This window comes from Onychomys torridus, chromosome 11 (genome assembly GCF_903995425.1).
Source record: "Onychomys torridus chromosome 11, mOncTor1.1, whole genome shotgun sequence".
NCBI classification, from domain to species: Eukaryota; Metazoa; Chordata; class Mammalia; order Rodentia; family Cricetidae; genus Onychomys; species Onychomys torridus.
This window is the reverse complement of record NC_050453.1, coordinates 79,048,579-79,069,722: the sequence shown is the minus strand read 5'-3', so window position 1 is coordinate 79,069,722 and position 21,144 is coordinate 79,048,579. Positions and strand designations below refer to the sequence as shown.

Sequence of the window (21,144 nt, the reverse complement as noted above, 5' to 3'; positions counted from 1 at the left end):
ATATGTGCAGATACACAAGCATACACACTTGCAAATAAAAAATAATAAAAATAAGTCACTAAAATAAAAAAGATATAGATGACCAACAAACATGAAAAAAAATGTTCAAAATAGCTGGTTATCAGAGAAACCCAATGTTAAAACTATATTGAGATTCCATCTCACACTAGTCTGCATGGCAATCATTACAAAAGCAAGTACCAACAACTGCTGGTGAGAATGTGGTCAAAAGAGAACCCTTATTCACTGCTGGTGGGAATGTAAAGCAGTTCAGCTGCTCTGTATATCAGTATGGAGGTTCTTCTGAGGATGTTTTATATCTGTATGAGACATGGTTCAGTCATAATCCTGTTCTGATGTTTGACTGACCCATAGTCTTAATTTTTTCCTTAGGGAATAAAGTCTCATGTAGCCCAGGATGTCTTGAACTTGTTACAAAGCTGAGGGTGACCTTGAAATTAACATTTCCCCCTATGTCTCTCAAGTGCTCAGATTCTGGGTATGCCCCACCAATCCTGACCATTTTTTCCATTTTCTCAAAGCTCCTTTACAGCCTGTCCTATTTAGAAAATGCCACTCTCCTTTCACAGATGACTTATGGTTTTGGAGTAAGAAATATAAGCAGGAAGAAATTTTCTATAAAAGTAACCCCAGATTTTATTTTCAGGATTATAGAGTGTTATTGGATATGAACACAATGTGCCTGTAACCTCATGGTACCTGCCTTATATTAAAAAAAAATGTGCATTTGATAAAGCCTAGGATATGAACCACAAGTCAGGGCAATTTTTCAAAAACATTGTGTAGAGTCTTATGGCAGCAATAAATACCTAAATATCAGATTAATAATTGCATGCTGACAAGTTTGCCGTGGCGGCCACACATCACAAAAACTGTTCATTCAGCTCCTCTCTGGGAAAAATAAAATGAGAGGATGCTTTTGTTTGAGTTCTTTTTAAATAAAGCACAAAACCAGAAAGTGCTGAAATTACAATTCCAACTCATTTGTTGAATATTTTGTAGTACTCTCATTTGGGGAGCAGAAAGTAACACTGCCTGGAATTACATAGTTAAGCGGGTATCTGTGCTGAAACTTAGATTTGAGGCTTCTGTGACATCAGGTGCTTTATTTAACCTTTAGTTGTAGGGGTTTTTTTGTATATGAAAATGAGAAAATATTGACTTTGCAAAGATGAAATCAAAAAGTGTACAGAGCTATCCTTGCCCAGGTAACTAGCATGTAACATATACTGTGCAATATTTTCTCTGGTGAATGTAATATGTAGTTGATGTGAGAATTAAACATTGAAAATTTTGATTTTTTAGCAGTTTTGAGGCTTCTTTTGAATTAAGAGAGGAAGAGAGAAATCAGACTTACAGAAGTTTTTAAGACAAAAGCAGCTCCCGTGAACGTTGATACTGCTTTGTGGGCACTGAGGCTGTTTGAAGCAAATATCAAGGATAGAATAGCCAGAGTTTGCACACACACACACACACACACACACACACACACACACACACACAAGCAAGCATAAATATATAAATACAATCTACTGAGTCCTGTTTTGTTGCTTTTGTGTACGTGGTTTCAGTAACATCTTTCTATCAGATACCCAATTAGGTCTCATCTTTGGGAATGATTAATTCTCCCTGCCCCACTCTCAGCAGTCATTAGTTGCCTATAGTTTTTTGTTGTTGTTGTGTGTGTGTGTTTGTGTGTGTGTGTGTGTGTGTGTGTGTGTGTGTGTGTGTGTGTGTGTAGGGGTGGGACCCCGTGAGGTTCCCTCTTCCACATTAACCTGTCTGTTGACATTGTCATTGTTTGGGTCTTACTTAGGGCAGCCATATTGTTGAAGTGAAATGGGTGTCGCATCCCTATCATTTGTAAGAGACAGAATCTCACAGCAGACTTCCTGGTCCTCTGACTCTTAAAATCTTTCTGCTCCCTCTTTCAACATGTTCCCTCAATCTTTGGTTCAGGAATTGTGCTGTAGATGTATCTGTTTGGGGCTCTGCTTCCCACAATCTGTTGATCTAAGCCTTGAGACCAGTTGTTTTCTGTGATGTTTGCTGTGGAGAGATGCTTCTCTGATGTGGGATGAGAGCTATATTTGCCTGTGGGCTTAAGGATAATCTTTAGAATTCAGCTGGAAGTTATGGTGGTCTGGTAAAATGGTAGTAGCAGACTCTCCTCTAAGATCTGTGACCTCACTAGCCCTGGGAAATCGATCAGGTTTCCAGCACCACACACAATTTTCCTCCTGCTGAGTATGCCTTTAATTCAATTAGACAGCCGTTGGTTACCATCAAGTTCTGAGTGCCACTGTTGCACCCTCAGGGGTATCTTGCCATGTTGGTCATTATGGTTCCTAGGCTTCATACCTGGTTAGGACTACTGTTTGCTTCCCTACATTGGCAGCTTGCGCAGTACCTTCTGATACACAGGAAACCAGACCATAGGACAGAGGCTTTCATGTTAGATATAGTTCAGATATTAGGAATCTTTTCTGGAGTGTGGGTTCTTCTGCAACAAGGACTTACTCAACCTCTGAGAGGCAGTCAAGGGCAACAGCAATAGGTTGTGTAGTTTTGGGAATCACTCAGACGGCCCTGACCAACAACTCTGAGGTTTCTCATGCCTGGTACTTGGGTTTTATTAGGTGGTCTACGGCTTTTGTGGGTAACACTGTCAGTCCAAGTGGTATAGCTTCATTTAAGCTGTTTATATATGCATAAACATACACTTCTAGGTTTTATATACATATAACTATATATATATAGTTTTATGTAATTGAAAAACAATATGATTACTTGGGATTTTACAAATATCTTTAGTGTTATTTGTCCCTCCTCTTTCCATATTTCCATATTAACTTCCTTCCTCCTTCCCCAGTTAAATTCCCCCTCTCTGGTTTTCCCTTTCTGTCGCTTAATTCCAGTGGAATGGTGAGGAAGGAAATACTTTGAAGGGCCTTTCAGTTTCCTTTTCTGTTCTGGCCCTCCATCTCAGCAGGAAGCCAACCATTTTTCGATCTCCTGTTATTAGTTGTGTGACTTGGAGCAATCTACTTAAACTTTCTAAGCCCATGTTCTTTCATCTAAGTAGTACTAAGCAGAATGTCTGCTCCTGTATTCAAGCATAAAGATTGAAGGAGGTCATACATGAGGATACTCCATCACTGTTAGTATATTCCTCTCTGCCTCTGTCTCTCTTCTTCTCCGTGGTATATATGCACTTGGTGTGTACTGGTCTGTACACCTGTGCATATGTGTGTGCAGGTCGGAAATGGACATCAGCTGTCCTGCCCTCTCATTCTTTTTTTTTTTTTTTTTTCTTCACTGACCAAGCCTTGAGCTTTATTATTTAAAGAAAGCTGCATATTTATTTTGCTTTCTGACTCTGTGCTTGTGCCTTCAACACTTACACAATTTTCTTCTCCTCAATAAGGAAAGCCTGCTTGATCCCGTCATGGACACACTTGGCACACATAGACCCACTGTAGACCCTGCTGACATGCTTTTTTGTATTACAAATCTCATAAGGACTTTCAGTCTCACAGCACGAACCCCTCGAAGCCTGCCTGGGCACACACCGCATGCAGATTTAGGTGCTTCCCCAATCTTCTTGGTATACAGGTAAACAATCCTGTTGCCAGGGGTCCGAGACAGCCTACTTTTGCTAGAGGCTGTATTGTAGGAGAGCCTACGACTGTTTGTCAAACATTGGACCATTCTGAGAGCCTCTAATCACCGTGCCCAGAAGAGCTCTCTCTCATTCTTGTCCCCTCAAGTCAGGAACTCTCACTGAACCTGGAGATAGGCTTTAATCATCAAGTCCCAGTGAACCACCTGGCTCTGCCCCTGCTCTGCCTCAACAGGGCTAGAGTTACATGACCATGCCTGCAATTTTGGATTTGAACTTTTTTTTTGAGACCAGGCTGGCCTCGAACTCACAGAGATCTGCCTGCCTCTGCCTCCTGAGTGCTGGGATTAAAGGCGTGCACCACCATCGCCAGGCTGAAATTGTGTCTTCATGATTGTATAACAAGCCCTCTTACCCACCAAGCCGTCTCCTCTATCTCTTTATTTTAAATTGTTTATTTTCATTAACACACAAAGAATTAGGTTTCATCACATTTTAAGGAAAGTTTGTTCTAGTCTCTCTTCTCACCTCATCCCCATCTCCCACCCTCCTCACACCCCTCCTTGTCCCCCCCCCCACAGCCTCCTTTCTATTCCTTTTCCACAATACCTCTTCTTCACCTCTTTTTGTCTTACCTCTGGTTTTCTAGACTATATCCACTCCTCAGTCCCTTACTGACATGCATACAAACATTAGAAGTTAGGATCTACATATGGAAGAGAACATTCAATTTTCATCTTCTTGTATCTGGGTTATGCCACTTAACACAAGGCTTTCCAGATTCATCCATTTCCCTGAAAATGTCTTTTTTTTTTTAAATTTACTTTCCCCCCAGAATTCTTTCTCTTTGTTCTGGCTCTTGTGGTTGTTTTCCCAGAGAAGGATTCTTGAATAGCAAGCAAGATTGTTAGCTGCTGACAGCTGCTACTGGATCGTCTTAGGTTCAGGAGCTCTACCAGCTGAGTGATGATGACCTCGGAGCATGGCATACATGAACTTTTGAGGTGATGGGAAAGAGGAGCATCTGTGAACTCTTTATTGCCTTAATCTATATATGTTAATATACATATTTCTTTATAAAGTGTAATCCCATTAAATGTTTCTGCTGATAGCTTTTAACCCTTCTATGATACTGACCACAGCCACTGTCCTTGCAGTTCTTGTTAGAATCAAACTTTGCTCTACTCCTTCCTAAGGAATTTAAAGAATATATGTATTTTAGTTCTGGCTTTACATTAAAAAAAGACTTACAATGGAAATATTCCTCATGATTTACAGCCAAATGAAATCTTCAGGAATTATAGATGCTTTCATCTTGGGATAACATTTGCTCTTTGCTAGGAATGAATGTCAGCCATAAAAAATAGATGGGGGCTGCTTATTTAGTATTTTCATTTGTTGTAGCAAATCTATCTGTCAGACGAATTTGACAACAAGATGAGCATGTGAGGCTTGATTCATACGGGAAGAACAAAAAGACTCTGTGGAGATTGGACTTCAGCCTGGTGTGTGAGAAAAATATAGGTTAATAAGGAAATCCAAATAAACTGCACAGCCAGAGAGCTGATGGGAGGAAGGAAAACGTCACTCTTGCCATGGGCCTTCAGATAGTGGCCTGCATTTCAGAGAGCTTCCAGCTTTGAATGAGTACCACTAAAGAGCTTGAGTTTTTATAGATTATAAATTATTTGAAAGCATGATTCTTCCTAGACTTTCTATGCAGGCCATGTCTAGTATAGTACATATTCATTTGTAAAGAAGATCTTTGTGTGTGTGCACATGCATGTGTGTATGTATGTAGGTGTATGTACATGTTTAGGTGTGTGTGCATATGTGTACCCATGCACATGGAGGTCAAAGTTCAGTGTCATGTTACTTTCTTCTGCTGCTCATTCCTTTTTGTTTTGAGATAGTATCTTTGGACATAAAGCTCACAGTTTTCACTAGACTGGCTGGCCAGTGAGGTCCAAAGATCATCTTTCTGTGCCCTCAAACCTGGGATTACAGGTTTGTCACTGTGCCTGCTCGGTTTACATGGCCTCTGGGAGACAGAATGCAGGAGCTCTATCAACTGAGCCATCTTCCTAGCCCAATAGGGCATTTCATAACACGTACTCCTCTGTTCTACATAACACTAGTGGGGATGAAAAGAATGATGTGTATACAGTATTTGTTCCCAGGGTGCAGATATATGCTGGAAACATCCCAGAAGTAATAGTTTATGGGATTGGTGGTATCCTACTTAGCTTAGTTTTTTATGTTGTTTTTAGACAGTGTCTCACTAGAGAGATCTAGCTGGAACTCACAGACATCTTTCAGCTTCTGTCTCCCAAGTGCTGGGATTAAGGAAGTATTGCTGTTGGATTTCCTTCTGTATGTTGTGAATATGTGTTGCTCCCATTGGCTAATGAGTAAAGCTGCATTGGCCTATGTATGGCAGGGCAGGATGGAGCCAGGTAGAAAATCCAAAAGAGAGAGTGAAAGAAGAAATGAGAGGGAGGGACGTCACCAAACTGTTGTCCAAGGAGCAACATGTGATGGGACACAGGTATAGACACAAAACATGTGCCAATATATAGATTAATAGTTATGGGTTGAGCTAAGTTGTAAGAGCTAGCTAGTAAGGAGCCTGAGCTGTCACGCCCACCTCGACCAGCAAGGAAGACGCGACACCGGGATTCTTCTCATCACAGTTTATTCAGACCTTTGATTAGTTGCATTGTGTCTCTCTCGCCTGGGGCAAGCCTCTCCCAGCACCTAAGTAGGGCTGGGCTGCCAACCCCAAGCAGCCACGTGGGCACTGTCCACAGGTTCACGCATATGCCAGCAGCACACGAATCCAGCCACAGCCAAATAAGGAGCTGTTTACCATAAAGAGTGTTTGCCATCGGGAAGGCAGAGGGTAGAAGCCAGAGCCATCTTTAGGGTGCAGCTACACGCGGCTCTCTACAGTTTCCCCCTTTTTGTTTTACAAAGCAACAGGCAAGAGTAGAGGTCTGATCTCTGCTAAAATGGAACATGTACTAATGTTTGTCCAGGCGTCGTCCACCCAGAGAACACTAGACCGGTCCGATACCCTTTTCACAGAGGTGGGAGTTAGGGTACCAACCCACATGCAATCAGACACTCTCTTCTTGAGGTCAGCATATCATAACCTCAAGTGCAGTGCGCAGGCCTCGCATCCTGTGCCTAAATATCTTTTAAAGTAGCCAACCAGGCTTGGGGAGACTGTCCTGCATCAATGGCCATAAAGGCTTGGACAATCATGGCTGCATGGCGATGCTGTGAGATCCTAATGTGACAAATGCACCACAAGCATACTAGGGAGGTGAGCACCAGAAAACCTACTAGGGCTCCTATTCCCGCCGACTCCTTCATGTGGCCCATGGCTGTAGCAATCCAGGAAGACAATCCCTCCACCAGTCCGGTATCCACTCGAGTCGAATTCACCGTGACAATAGCCACTCTCAGCTGGTCCATCAGGTTATCGAACTCTCCAGTCCAATTGCCTAAAAGATAACTAGACAACTTTTTAGATAAATCTGCAGCATGACTATTGGAAGCATCCAAATTCAAAAAATTCAGAGTAAATAATGCAAGAGAAAGTCTGTCCTTAGGGGTACGGCCATAGCCTATTCCCCCTTTTTGTTTTTGAAGCAACTCCTTCAAGGAGCGATGAGCACGCTCCACAATGACTTGACCTTGTGGATTATATGGTAGGCCATGTACAAGTTGCACATTCATCTGTTGACAGAAGGAAGTGAACTTCTGTCCAGTATATGCAGGACCATTGTCTGTCTTTAACTGTTGAGGCTTACCCCATGCTGCCCAAGCTTCTAAGCAATGAGCAATGACATGAGAGGATTTTTCTCCTGCCATTGGGGTGGCATGAATGATTCCAGAACAGGTATCAACAGATACATGTACATATTTGACACGTCCAAATTCAGAGATGTGTGTAACATCCATTTGCCATATTTTTAGGGGGAGCAAACCATGAGGGTTAACTCCTAAGCTAGAAGGATGATGAAAAATGACACATTGGGGACAATCTAGTACCACCTTTCATGCCTCCGAACGTGAGATAGAAAACTTTTGTTGTAATGTCTTTGCATTAACATGAAATTCTTTGTGGAAAGCATGTGCTCGTTGTATGGCAGAAGCCACAAACATCCATTCCTGTCTAGTACACTGATCCACTATATCATTGCCTTTAGCCAATGGACCTGGCAGACTAGTATGTGCACGGATGTGTTGCACAAAAAAGGGATTTTTACATTGCCAGATCAGTTTCTGTAATTGGCCAAACAATGAGCTAACCGGGCTAGAAGATTTGATGGGCCCTGCACATTCAAGGCTTTTCAAATCATTAACAACATAACTAGAATCTGACACTAAATTAAATGCAAATGGACAAGCCTTGAAAACTTCAAGAACTACTGAAAGCTCCACCTGTTGAGGTGCACCTGGCAAGAATTGATGCTTTACAGGTTCATTAGAATCCACCATATAAGCACCACAGCCTGTCTTAGACCCATCTGTAAATATAACACTTGCTCCTGGAATGGGCTTTGAAGCAGTTACTTTAGGGAAAACTACAGGATGTTCTTTAAAGAAAGTTAATAGTGGATGTTTAGAATAATGACAATCTATGTGTCCTGGATAGGTACAACGCAGAATTGCCCAATCATCTATGGCAGCACATAATACCTTGACTTGAGTAGAATCATAAGGAACAACTAGCGTTTGTGGTGATGTCCCAAAATATTGTAAACATTGTTGAATACCCTGTTGCGCAAGTAATGCTACAGCAATAGGATAATACTCAATTGATTTTGCAGGTGAGATTTTAGTATAAATCCATAACAAGGGTCCTTTTTGCCATAAAATTCCCGTAGGTTGTAACTGGGTAGGCAGAATTCACAGGGTAATATCATCATTATTTTGCACTCTTTGAAGAAAAGCTCTTTGTAGTCTATCTTCTAATTTTGTTAAGGCTTCTCGGGCTGCACTGGTTAATTGCCTTGGTGAATCCAAGGCTGCATCTCCAATTAAGATATCATATAATGGTTTTAACTCATAATTGGCCATTCCTAAACTTCCTCTTATCCAATTTATATTTCCTAATAATTTTTGAAAATCATTCAGTGTGCAAAGATGATCCTTCCTTAACTCCACCTTTTGTGGCATGATATGATGTTTAGTTATTTTAGAGCCAAGATAATTGACAACTTTGCTCTGTTGCACCTTCTCAGGGGCAATACAGAGTCCCTTTTGCTTTAGCAGTTCTACAAGTGAGCTATATGCTTCTTGAAGAATGCTCTCTTCTTTAGCTGCTAACAGTATATCATCCATATAATGGAGGCATTTCAAGCCAGGAAAATGTGCTCTCAAAGGTTCTAAAGCAGTAGCTACAAATAATTGACACATTGTAGGACTGTTGGCCATGCCTTGTGGCAATACAACCCACTGATATCTTTTATCAGGTTCCTCATGATTAGTGGACGGTAAAGTGAAAGCGAAACTCTCACTGTCTTTGCTATTCAGTGGAATGGAAAAGAAGCAGTCCTTAATATCTACCACAATAATAGGCCAATTTTCAGGCAAGGCTGACAGCAATGGAAGACCACGCTGCACGGGTCCCATAATTCTCATTTGTTCATTTATAGCTCTAAGATCATGTAACAATCTCCATTTTCCTGATTTCTTCTTGATGACAAATATGGGTGTATTCCAGGGAGAAAGAGAGGGTTTAATGTGCCCTTTCTCCAATTGCTCTTTCACTAATTGATATGCAGCATGTAATTTCTCAGAGGAGAGTGGCCACTGAGGAACCCAAACTGGCTCCTCCATTACCCAGGTTATGGGAATGCCCTCCTCAGCGGCCCCTAGGAAAAACCCAACCCTTGTTTGGGTTTCCTAGGTACTGTTTGTATTGGCTCCTTTCTGCCTTGTAAAAATTTTCCCAGGCCAAAATCAGGATGACACCCCATGTTTTTCATAATATTTTTATTCTTTAGAGTATTCATTACTTAACTGAAAGCCCATGGATTTCATAGGATCCCTCCCCCAGAGGGACACTGGAAGCTCATGGACATAGGGTTGTATAACGCCAGAGTGACCTTCGGAATCTTGCCAATTTAACAAATTTGCACTAACATTTGGAACACTGGCATAACCCAGTCCCTGCAATGTTTGTGAGGAAGCCTGTATAGGCCAACCTCAAGGCCAATCTTTGCTAGCTATGATACTGCGATCTGCACCTGCAATCTGCTCCAGTATCCAAATCTAGGTCTCTTCCCAATTTCTCCCAGGAAGGCACTGTAAGGCTTCCTGAAATTGCAAAACCAAGGAGCAATTACATCACACTCTTGCAGAAACCATGCTAGGGTGTGTTTTTTTTTTTTATTTTCAATTTCTTAGAGAGAAGCAGCTCGTTAAGAGCCAAAAAAATTGGGTGCGAGGAGGAAGCGCCCATGTTAGTGTACTTTTTTTCTTTCTTCAATTTGAGAAGTTTCTCGGAGGTTTCTCAGAGCCTCTGCAGAATTGCTCCAGCCCTCCGGTTTCCCTGTTTGTTTTGTCTAATTACCGCTTTTATCACGGCTCTAGAATTACCCGTCTGCTTTTATCGCAGCTCTGCTATCCCGCTCTCCCTTCTACAGGTGAGCGTTACCCGCTTTTGTCACGGATCCCCAGTTTTTTTTTTTTTTCCTGAGGACTTACCGGTATACCGCCTGACTGTAATAAGTTCTGAATCCGGAGAGAGCTGTGGTAATTGTCCCTGTAGGAGGCCACCACTTGTTGCGCCCACCTCGACCAGCAAGGAAGACGCGACACCGGGATCCTTCTCATCACAGTTTATTCAGACCTTTGATTAGTTGCATTGTGTCTCTCTCGCCTGGGGCAAGCCTCTCCCAGCACCTAAGTAGGGCTGGGCTGCCAACCCCAAGCAGCCACGTGGGCACTGTCCACAGGTTCACGCATATGCCAGCAGCACACGAATCCAGCCACAGCCAAATAAGGAGCTGTTTACCATAAAGAGTGTTTGCCATCGGGAAGGCAGAGGGTAGAAGCCAGAGCCATCTTTAGGGTGCGGCTATACGCGGCTCTCTACACTGAGCCATAGGCCCTATGATTCACAATTAATAACTAGCCTCTGAGTTAATATTTTATAATTGGTTGTGGGACTACAGGCCAGGCAGGACTGAAGAAACAAGGGACTTTGAGACCAGATGTGACTGGAACAACTTCTAACTACGGTATATGCCACCATACCTTGTCCTAGCTACCTTTAACTGTCCACTTGACACAGCCTAGAGTCTTTTGAGAAGAGAGTCTCAACTGAGGGACTGCCCAGATTGGACTGACCTATGGACACATCTTTGGGGAATTAGCTTAAATGGTTAACTGTATATGGGGGTGGCACTGTTCCCTGGTCAGGTACTCTTGGGTCACATAAGAAAGCAAGCTAGGCATGAGATTGAGTGGCAGCACACAGTGTCATTCCTTCATGGTTTCTTCTTCAAGTTCCTGCCCTAGCTTCCCCCAGTGGCAGACTGAAGTGCATGATCTGAAATCAACTCTGTTCTCCACCCTAAGTCGCTTCTGGTCAGAGTGTTCTAAGACAACAGAGAGGAAACTTGAACACAGGAAAAGAAGACAGGAAGTTTTCATTGCCCTTGTGGGTAAAGACTGTGTCTGCATCTGAATAGGTGAGAGAGAGAGAGAAAGAGAGAGAGAGAGAGAGAGAGAGAGAGAGAGAGAGAGACAGACAGACAGACAGAGACAGACAGAGATAGAAGGAGAGAGAGAAAGAAACAGAGAGAGTGAGAGAGAGAGAGGGGGGAAGGAGAGGGAGAGGAAGAGAGAGAGAGAAGCGGCTGTGATAACTTGAAGTATTAACTGGTGCCTCACAACACAAAATGGGAAATGCATGCCAGAGGAAAGAGAAACATGTGAACAAAGGCATGGGACTGCACAGCCCATAAGTGAAAGATTAGCATAAACGTGACACTCATTTAAGTGTTATGTGTCCACATGTGGAAGTTCAGAGGTCAACTTCAGATGAAGTTCCTCAGGCATCATTCACCTTGTGATTTGAGACATGTTTTCTCATTGGCCTGGTGCTCTCCAACTAGACCAAGGAATCTCCTGTCACTGCATCCCATTGTTAGGCTTATAGGTAGAAACCAACTTTTTAATATGGGTTTTGGAGATTGAACATAGGTCTTCATGCTTGCATGACAAGCAGTTTATGAAGGAGTTACCTCCTAGCCCAAGAGCATTCTAATTCTGCTCACCTGCTATGAAAGATGAGAAAACCATATGAGCTTAAGATACTCTAAATTCTAAAATGTTATGAAAACAAATGATGAGTGGTTTGCTTTGACTTGCAAGATAAATATTATATTCATCCCTTTCCAAAATGCCTTTGGTAGGAAACTGACACATTATATTTATGATGAAGGGGGTTGGGAAACAAATCATATTCAATTAATTGAAAAATAACTTCACATGTGGAAGGAGAGAACCAATACCCTTCCTTCCTCTGATCTCCATATGCATGCTGTGACCTGCATACACCTCCACCCCCAGCTCCAGAGAGAGAGAGACAGACAGAGACAGAGGCATACACACTGGGAGAATAGTTTTTTTTTTTTTTTTTTTTTTTTTTTTTAATTTGCAAAGTGTATACACATTTTAGATAGATTAATATAAAAACTCAGTTTCATATTTTAGAATTGAGGGAGCAAAGCATTTTGAGCCTCTTATGTAATTTGCCATAAGCAGGGCATGCCTTTGGAACTTTGCTCAATGTATTTGGCTGTGCGTTGACAACATTTCTGTGGCAGAGTCACTTATTAGCATCATTACCTTACCAAGCATAGTGAGGTGACATCTCTCCCTTGTCTCAGACCTTGTGATTCACTGGTCCACCCAGGTCTGTCGTACCCCTTTCCTATACTGCTAATCTCCATGACCATGTTTTTTCTTTTGCTCCCCATTTTTAAGGGGAGATCACATACCCCAGACAGGCCTCTGACGGGATATGTAATCAAAGATAAGTGAATTTTTGATCCTCCTACTTGTACCTCCCATGTGCTAGGTTTATAAACCTGCAGATCATGCCCAGTTTTTAGAGAGTTAGTAAGCAGACTTGGGACTTTGTGCATGCTTACAGGTACTCTGACAACTCAGAAGGACAGAACACTGCTCCTGTCCATCCTAATATTTTATGAACACAATCGTCTTAAGAGTGGGAGAGAAAGCTCAGTGTGTAAGGCAATTGCTTTGTAAACCTAACCACTTACATTCAGATTCCCAGAACCCATAAGTAGCAAGTGTCAATAATCTGGAACTCTTCTCAGGGTATGGAGGCTGAGACACGAGAATTGCAGGAAACTAGCAGCTCACTAATCTGTTGTACACAACAGTGAACAAAAAGATCTTTTATCAATTGAAACATGCGGTGAGGACTGACTTCGTGTTGGTTTTTTAACCACACACTCACCATGACACTTGCATATCTTAATTTACACATGCATATGACACATCACAGAGACACATTCACAAAAACACAAACATATACACAAAAAAAGAGACCACATGTACACATATACATCCATCATACACATACACATGAAGACATCATATATACATACTAATACATCATACATATACAGATGTGCATCACACCATACATGCATTATACATACACAATCGCACACATGTACTTACCCACAAACACACATAAACATATATACACATCATATAAACACACACATGCATATATCACATGTAGACATGCACACAAACACACATCACACCCACAAACACACATCCACATATGTACATATCATACCCACAAACACACACACACACATATCATATACAAATGCACACAACTATTACACACACAGATATGCACAGATAGACATACAGACAAATCTTCATGAGACTCACAACTTGCTCAAGGCTGTGGGAATCTGTAAGAGTCCAGCTCTGATCTGCTCCTACCTTTCAAAGGGTTCTTGGGTGTAGGAGAGAGGAATGAAGAAATATTAGGAAGAAAGATAGAAAGAGATGATAAGAAAGACAGAGACACAGTATAGCTTTGGGAGGGCCCTGGGTCAATACCCAGTCACTCAGTCATTTATTCAAAAGTGTTTTCATAATATGCTAAGGGGAGAGGCAAAAGACTTCCCCTTGCAAGATCAAAACATACCATACAGCCAACTGTAGACCCTTCCAAACACCTGGTAAACATGCCTGTGGCCAATTGATCCTATAATGTAGCCCTGCTGGGTGAAGCAAGCTCAGATTCTCTGACCCTGCACAAGGTCTCACTAGATAGCCGCTGTGGGCCTCCACACAAGGCTAGATCTCTAGGGAGCTGTAGTCCCACAACCTGCCTTCTTGTTGGTTTTCTCTGTCCTCCAGTGCTTGATGCTGAGGTTTGCCTTGACTTCCTCCAATGGATCACCCTGAATAAAGCTTTAGTGGAGGATCTCCATGTCTTACTTGTGGTAAGTAATGAGCATGCAGACTGGGTTGAAGACATTTAGAAGAAGAGTATTTTCACCCTCAGAGCAATGGGAAACTAGAGAACCAAACCTAGCAAAGGCAAAATTCATAAAATACCACCCTATAGCTTTTGTTTAGGTACTGTTATAGTCCGACTTCTGCTGTGGAGAAAAACACCAAGAGAAAAGCAACTTAAGGAAAGCGTTTGTTTCTCCTTGTACTTCCAGGTCATTGTCCATCATTTGGGAAAGTCAGGAAAGGAGCTCAAGCTGGAATCTAAGCAGAAACTGTGGGGGAATATGCTCAGTGGCTTACTCCCAAGCTCATATTTAACGGCCTTTTAATACATAGTCCAGTCTTTCCTCCATTGGGATGGTATCACCCACAGTGGTCTGGGCCCTTCTACATCAATTAGAAATCAAAACCAGTCCACATACATTCCCATAGATACATTTGATGGAGGCAATTCCTACAACAAAGGTCCCTCTTACCATGTGTGTCAAGTTGACAATGAGGCTAAGCCATCACAAGTCTATGACTTGTCAATTTAACAAACATACACATCACTATTAAAACTTAACCTTTCCTTGTCCCCATACACTCATGTTAATATTAGAATATAAAATACAGTCCAACTTAAGAGTCCCAGTCTTTATAATGTTTAAGACTTTCAAAGTTCTATGTCTTTTTAGAAGTCCAAAGTCTCTCAACTGGATTCTCTAAAGCAAAAAACATATTCAATATTTCTTAATTCTAAAAGAGAAAACCCATGGTGTTAACAAAAAGTCACTCTTCGGGCAAATTCCAAATGCAGCCGTGTAAACAGCTTAATGCCATATATATAGCACTCTCTCATGATCTAAAATGATTGCAGAATCCCACTTGTGTGGTCCTTGTATGCGCTGATTCTGAGAAAAACTGCCCCAGTTTCTCCTCAGTGATGTGGCTCTCTCACTAACCACAGGTGTTTCTTAAGCTCCAGATAACCAGCATCCATTGATTCAATAAAGCACAGATGGTTACACTTCTACAGATTCTTAATTCAAATACATTATACAAATGACTTCAATAGATATTTCTAGGTACTCTCAAATTTCTTCTGAAACTTCATAAGCCAGGCCTTCATCTTCCACATTTCTTTCTAAATTACTATCTTCTAAACTTCCACAGCAGTAGTCCATCCGGCTTTGAGCACTCAATGGCCTGCCAGCTCAGCATTCCAAATTATTCCACAAGCCTCTCCCCAAACAGTGTGGTCATGTCTCTCACAGTAGTAGTCCAATTTCCTGGTACCCAGTTTTTGTAATAGTTTGTCTTCTGTTGCTGTGATAAACACCATGGAGAAAAGATACTTGGGGAGGAAAGAGTGCATTTTACCTTATACTTCCAAGTCACAGTTCAACAATGAGGAAACTCAGGGCAGGAATTCACAGAAAAAAAAAAAAGAAGCAGAAATCATGGACAAACACTGCTATGGCTTGCTCCCAGGCACATGTTCAGCTACTTTTCTTGTTTGATAATTTTTTATTTTTAATTAATTCATATGCTAAATATGTAATTTAATTATGTCCACATGTTGGTAAAGTGAATGTAATTGTGGATGCCTGTGGAGGCCAGAGACATCAGATCAACTGGAAAACTGGTCCTCTGCTAGAGCAGTGAGTGCTCTTTACTGCTGACTCTTTACCCTCTCAGGTCCTTTTGTTATACACCCAGGTCAACTTGCCTATGTTATACCCAGATCTTGGGGACCCCCCTAAAGACCACCATGGAGACAGAATCTCATATATAAAAACAAAGAACCTTTATTCAAACTCAAGCTTGGACTCCCTAACTATCCAATATAGTGGTGAGAACAGAGTCCAGAGCCTGGGCAGGGTGTTTTTTGTTTTGTTTTTTTCTTTTTCTTATCATAGTAGAGTTTGGAGATGAGGGAATTTCCAGGGTTCAGGACCCCGATTAGCCATTTTTTCCCCTAGGGGTTTAGGAATATGCTAGGAATGTTTGCAATGTCAGATATTTCCTCTGGGTGGGGTCAGCTTACGTTTTTTTTCTGGGGAGTGGGTCATACCTGCCATTAAGCCTGTCATGGAAGCTCTGTCTGGACCCCTAAACATGGGGTCAAGCTGTTCTGGGCCCCTCACACCTAGGGATAGTACCACCCACTGTGAGCTACTCCTTTATATATTCCTTAGTGATAGGAATTCTAACCACACCCCATGACTACACGTGCCCTGGCCAAACACCTAGTCATTTCTGGAGCCATATGTCCTACATAATTTGTGTGCTGTGTGGTCACATAATTTTCATGCAGTGTGTTTATGAAATCTATGCACATACGTGGTGGAGCCACATGGGCCCATATGTGCATGCATGGGGTAGTCCATTAAAGGCAGATCCCATGTACCCTCCCCTCTCTCTGCACTTGTCTTTCAAATAGGCCTGATTACATTCTTTCCTGGTCCTCCCTTTTCCTAATAAAATTCTCATAGTTGGTTTTGTTGTGCCTTGTGACTTTTCCTTGCAGTGTAAAAGCACCACATTAAACCAACAATTAGTGTTCCAGGTTAGTTTTTGTCAACTTGACACAAGCTAGAGTTCTCTGGGAAAAGGAACTTCAACTGAGACAATACCTCCAATATATTGTCTGTAGGCAAGTCTGTATGGCATTTTCTTAATGGCATTGTCACATCTGGGCAGGTGGTCCTGGGTGTCATGAGAAAGCAGGCTGAGCAAGCTATGAGGAGTAAATCAGAGTTAGCCTTCAAACTCACTTCTTAGAATCCTAGCCAATAAGCAGATAATCCTCTGGCCTGCCCAGTGTCTTGAGGTGTGTATGTGTGTGTGTGTGCGTGCGCGCATGCGCATGCGTGCATGCCATCCTGTTTAGGATTCATTAATTAATTAATTTGTTTATTTATTTATTTATTTATTATTTATTATTCAGGACAGGGTTTCTTTGTGTAGCCTTTGCTGTCCTGGAACTTGCTCTGTAGACCAGGCTGGCCTCGAACTCACAGAGATCCGCCTGCTTCTGCCCCTCGAGGGCTGGGATTACAGGTGTGCGCCACCACCCAGCTGTGTTTTGTTGCTGTTGTTTTACATCAGCTTTGGGGATTGAAATCAGGTCAATGTGCTTACAATGCAAACACTTCACCAAGCCAGTCTCTCCCTAGCCCAAATATCTCTTTCTTTCTTTACACACTTTTAGCTTACTGTTTACTTTATTCCTTAAAATACTAAACCCTAGACTTTGAACTATGATCCATTACAAATGACTATAGTGGAATAAAATTCAATATTAACAAGAATGCAGATTCAGGATCTGAGAAATAGAAAATTTAATTTAATAGATTAAATAAGAAGAAAACAAAGGACTGACCTTAGTGGTGGCATCTCACCTGGTTCCACAAGTTGAACACCTTAGCCTTCTTTGAAGCCAATGTGCAAAGATTGTCTAGAAGCCTGTCTTTTGTAACAGAACAAACTCTAGAAGAATCAAAGCTATCCCCTTTGTAAAGTATAGATACCCATGATCAGGGACATGGCTCCACAGCTGGGAAAGCTTGCTTGCTGTGTAAGCACAAGGAACAGTGCCTGAGTCTGGATACACAGCTTGGATCAGCACCCCTCCTCCCCATGCAGACACCAGGAGTATCCAGACCAGTCAGCCTGAAAGGCAAGATTTTCATTCAGTGAATGATAGAGACGCCCAAAGTCCTCTGAACTCTGCATGAAGGCACTGCTCTCTCTCTCTCTCTCTCTCTCTCTCTCTCTCTCTCTCTCTCTCTCTCTCTCACACACACACACACACACACACACACACACACACACACACACTCACATACACACACAAAACCTGTGACCATGAATCTGAAGCTATTCTGCTTTTCATTAAGTACTCATTTATATCAATTGGGAAGGCTATCAGCCTCCAATGCTTCCTCAGGCTGAATTCTCATTTAAAATGTAGTAGAAATGATTCTTTAAAAAGCTGGTGAAATACTGTATAATCAAGGGTACCTGAGTCTAGGGTATGATGTCAAACTAGTTATTTCACACTAAACACTGGAAGGGAGAGGGATTTCATTCCTGCCCAGTGTCTAGGACGTTGTGAGTGCTCAGTAAGTGTGTGTTGAAAGAACTCTGTAGCTATCATCAGGTTAAATCTCAATTAAATTAGAATTGCTTACTTTTTATAGAACAGACTTTATTAATGTACGTTCAGTAGGCCTTACATAATAGACCACATTGATTTTAATAAAATGTGCATTGATTAAGGCAAAATGTCAGTTTTCTGCCTTGAACACAATCTCCCACAGTCATTAAACAACATTATAATTTTATGAAATCAAGTCATTCACTTTAATTAAAAATAGCTTTTATTTGACCTTCATGTTATTCCAGAGGGTACTGAGGCAAGATTTAGCAGAGAGTGAATACTTTAATGAGAAGCATTCTTTGGACTTTTAAAAATATAAAATCCCTCCGAATGTTGGAAATATGTGGTTCTGATGGTTTTACCCCAAAGCATAAGCAAAATGTACCAGTCACAACACCCTAAATTTTACTTTGTGGATAAGAAGGCCAAGTGTTTAGATGTTCCCCCACTTCAAACGCTTGTCTGCATATGTGTGTGTTGAAAGAACTCTGTAGCTATCATCAGGTTAAATCTCAATTAAATTAGAATTGCTTACATTCCAAAAGCAAAATCACAAAGCTGAAGAGATTCTCTTTGGAACCCCCTCTTCTAGAAGTTTTCTTTCTCCTACATTTTCTTTTGCTTTTCAAACTATCAAATTCTGTCTCTCCTTTTCTATTCTTGCATTTGTGTGTATGAGTGCGGGTTTGTGCATGTGCCTTGGCATACATGTGGAGGCCAAGAGATAACCTATGGTGATAGCCCCCACCTTCCACCATGTTTGAGACTCAGTCTCTTCTTGGCCACTGTGTATGCCAGACAAACTGAGCCCCAAGATTCCAGGCATTCTTCTGGCTCAGCTTACCATCTCACCATAAGATCTAGGTGTCTGGATTTACCTGTGTTCTCAGGAATTCAAACTCAGGTCTTCACATTTGTGTGGCAAATTCCTTTCCCACTTAACTATCTTCCCAGGTTTTGGCTTATATTTCAAATGAAATGCTATACATAAACAGAAATCCACCCATTCTAATGGCAGATAAATTTTCATGTACCCCACTCATCCAATTTTTCCTATATTTTAATAGGAGAAAATGTTTGAATCTTCAATTTCAACCTCATTTCTATTTGTGGACTTGTGTATGAGCAGCCTACAGGCAGAGCTCACCTGAGACTGATTAAAGCAACAAGATAATGAGCTCAGGCCTTCTGCTGGTTAGCCAGCAGGACCCAGTCCTGCCGCCAGTCAGCACTAGGCTTCTGATGGCACCAAGTGTCATGCCTGCAGGTTTGGCTCAAACAGTAATTATACTCTAAGTAATTATCTAATTCTGATGAGCTGTTTATGTTTAATTTTGTGAATATTGCTTTTTGAAATGGATGACCTTGTGATGCATTTCAGACAAAGGAGATACAGGTATTAGAATTCCTCCAGGTACAATTAACTTATGCTTGAGTCCTATCCAATTGTCTTATTTAACACATGAGCTGATCATTAGCTTAAGAAAATAGTAATATGTTGAATGCAGCCATGCATTTCAGGGCATGTAGCCACTACTAGAGGTGAAGAAATCAAAATGAAATGATTATATTTAATGCCAAAATATAAAAACATTCTAATAATAACAGTCCATAGTTTTGTTCTTGTGGGGCTCTTTCCCCCCAAAAGAAAGGTTTTCTCCTGGAGGTAGGAGGAGGTTCTGATGACTTGGGAAACCAGCAAAGCTTACCAGGCTCAGAAGCTCCAACGCTCCCAGACCTGCAGGCCTTCCCTGAAGTTTCACAAATCGCAAACAGATGTTGAGAGAGGAGACTCTTCAGTGGAGCTGTCTGCAAGTTGTGCAGGGAGCGCCAGGGATGTAGCCATCGTGCGTTCGCATCTGCATTGGCCTGGATGTTTTGGTGATACAGGGCATGGTGGCCCAGAGGGTACATGTATGTGGAAGAGTCCTACTGTCTGCTTAGCTTTTCTATGATCCTAAAATTATTTAAAAAACAGTTGATTAGAATGACTGAACATAGTTTCTACCATATGTACAGGAATAATAGGTTTACAAGAGTGTTATCATTACTGCCTGTGCCCCTTACCTTAGAAACCTTGCTGTCTTTCACTTCTGTACATATTCTATGCTTCCCAAGTAAAGAGTAGAGCAAAAATTCACAAGATCATGTGGGTTCCATTATTACATATAATTTCTCACAGAAATGGGAAAAGTCTTGGGGTTTATGTAATCAAAACATACTGTATTGTGAAGAAATTAGTAATAAAACAATCCTGTTGATGAATGAAATAAGTTGGAGTATGAAAAATAACCCATTTTTATTCAGCTGACTTTAGATAAAGAAGCTAAGAATACATGAAGGGGTGGTGTAGTCTCAAAGTGGTATTTGGGGAACTACATGTCAGCAGCAGAAGAGGAAAATCTGACCTTGATCTGATAGCATGTATGTATCAAGTTAAATTGGTGAAAAATGAAATATAAGACTTGACCATGAAACCATTAAGAAGGAATCAGGAATTTTTTTTGCAAAATTATTCTGGCTAAGGCTTTTTATATATAACTGCAATCAAAACAGCAAGATGACCATGCTAATTAAGAAGTTTCTGCACTGTCATGACATCTGTTGGAGTAGGAGAAGACCCCCAAGCCATGAATATAAGTGTTTGATAGCCAAGACATGTGAGAAATTCAGCTCAACTCCAAGAAAATAATGCATCAACTGAAAAGTTTCCAAATGATCTGAAAGAGATAAATAAAAACCATACTGGAGAAATACAAAGAAGAATCATAAAGAGGGACTAAAAACATGCTCAGAGGTTAAATGCATTTGCTGC

At 41.3% G+C, this 21,144-nt stretch overlaps 1 pseudogene; it reads right to left on the bottom strand.

Moving 5' to 3' along the window:
* Nucleotides 1-3,382: 3,382 nt before the first annotated feature.
* Nucleotides 3,383-3,732, bottom strand: LOC118592711 (annotated as a pseudogene).
* Between the last annotated feature and the right edge of the window lie 17,412 nt (nucleotides 3,733-21,144).